Source organism: Hipposideros armiger, unplaced genomic scaffold (genome assembly GCF_001890085.2).
Source record: "Hipposideros armiger isolate ML-2016 unplaced genomic scaffold, ASM189008v1 scaffold_745, whole genome shotgun sequence".
NCBI classification, from domain to species: domain Eukaryota; kingdom Metazoa; phylum Chordata; class Mammalia; order Chiroptera; family Hipposideridae; genus Hipposideros; species Hipposideros armiger.
The window spans coordinates 2,272-4,079 of NW_017732095.1; the positions used below are offsets into that span (position 1 = coordinate 2,272).

At 60.8% G+C, this 1,808-nt stretch overlaps 1 protein-coding gene across 1 annotated transcript in view; it reads left to right on the forward strand.

Moving 5' to 3' along the window:
• Positions 1–1,808, forward strand: part of COL18A1 (collagen type XVIII alpha 1 chain) — a 39,287-nt gene that overhangs the window by 1,396 nt on the left and 36,083 nt on the right. The window lies entirely within an intron of this gene.

The following is a 1,808-nucleotide window of genomic DNA, read 5'->3' on the forward strand; positions in this document are numbered from 1 at the left end:
GCAGTTGCCACCATGGTGGACAACAGTGTCTGTCTCTGAGTGGGAAGTGACCACTGGCCTCCCAGAGCCCAGGGTCTTCCTCTAAGGTACCCCTGTCCCCGTGAGGGGCCCTCTGCCCTCGCAGGCGCAGAGGCCAGGTCACTGTTCCACTGAAGCTGCTGTCTGTGCTGTGCCTGTGTCCCCACTTCCCGTCTGCATGAGGGGCTTACCTGCAAGGGACGGGGAGGCAAAGGCGGAGCCCTGATGGCCTGTGGTGCTGCCCACAGGGTGGGAAGTTGGGGTGTGCAGAGCGTCACCGCTGACCCCCGGGGACCGGCCCTGGCACAGTGCATGTCCCTGCCGTGGCTGTTGTCACTTCCTTCTGTTTTTATTTTTTGTTCTCAGGGAGCTTCTGAAAGACCTGTCTTAGGAAGTTGGGGTGTGGCATTTCTTCCCTCTGTATGCCCCAGGAAGTCCCAGGTCAGCCTGGCCCAGCTCAGGAGCCCACCGCACACACAGATAGACACACATGTTCACACTCACTGTCACACTCACACAAGCACATTCACACTCACTGTCGCCCGCACACATCTCACCACATCCTCCCTCAGGACACGCACCCATCACGGCCCTCTCCCAGGAGATCAGCTTGCGTGTGACTCACACTTTGGAGGTAGGCCCCCCCAGACTGTAGTTGGGGGGTTTTAAGAGGAAAGGCCTTAGGTCAGGGCTCTTGGCCAGAGCATGGCCCTGAAGTCCAGAATCCACCTGGCAAAGTGGGGGTGTGGGAAAGTCACTGATGAATGGGCCTCTCCTTGAGCTGGTGTCTGCCCCTCTCCTGTGTCCGGCAGTCACCACACTCACTGGACAGGGAGGTAGGCCCTGCCCTCTGCCCCAGCACTCAACACCACGGGTCCCCAGGGTGTGGGGCCGCTACTAGTGGCCCCCACGTGCCCAGGAAGTAGCTTCCGCAGCGCTGCATCCAAGGGCTCGGGCAGGCAGGTCCAGCGCACGGTCAGGTCCGGCCCTGCTCAGGCTCAGGGCGGGAGGCGTGGACAGCAGAGCCTCTGGTCCTTCCTGGAATGAGAAGCCGTGAGGGGAGAGAACCGGGCATCGCAGCTGCGTCTCCAGCCTGGGCTCACGCTGCCGAGGGGCCTCCACACGGTGGCATGTCAGTGAGAGCTCATGCTCCGTGACACTGATGGCCTGAGGAGGAGGACACACGGACTGTTCTGACTGTGGGCTCCTGAGGAGAATGAGTGAAAGGAATGGGAGAGCCTCCGGCATTCAGGAGGCAGATGGGGCCGCGTGTGGCCGCGCTAATGTGAGTGTCAGTGGGTTAGGGAGAGAACGGACATTCCACTGGTGGTTCCCCCATCACATGGCTGCTCTCAGGTCACCCCAGTATGGACATGGCAGGAGGGGAGGAAAGCACCCACCTCCCAGGAGCCCCCCGTAGCAGCTGTGGCTGGGCTTTCACACACTGTAAACCCCCCCCCCCACCACCACCACCAAGCTGGGGGCTTGGGAGCGCTTGGCTGTATTGAGTGTCAGCCCAGATGTGGGCTTAGCTGGGCGGGGTCCTTGAGGACGGACAGCCCTCTGGTTTTCTGCCTTCCTAGGAGTTAAATTCGTTTCCAGGCTGGTTCCTGATGTCGATAAAACTGCAGGGAACTCCTCACTGTGCAGTTGTATGTTCCTTTTTTTGTAAGGGAGTGATGTCATGAAGGTGGATGTCTGCGATGGGGGTGCCCTGCCTTGCCCTGCATTGCTCCTGTGGGATCCCAGTGTAGGGTGGCTGGGTTCCAGGGTGGAGGTGGGGGTGGGGG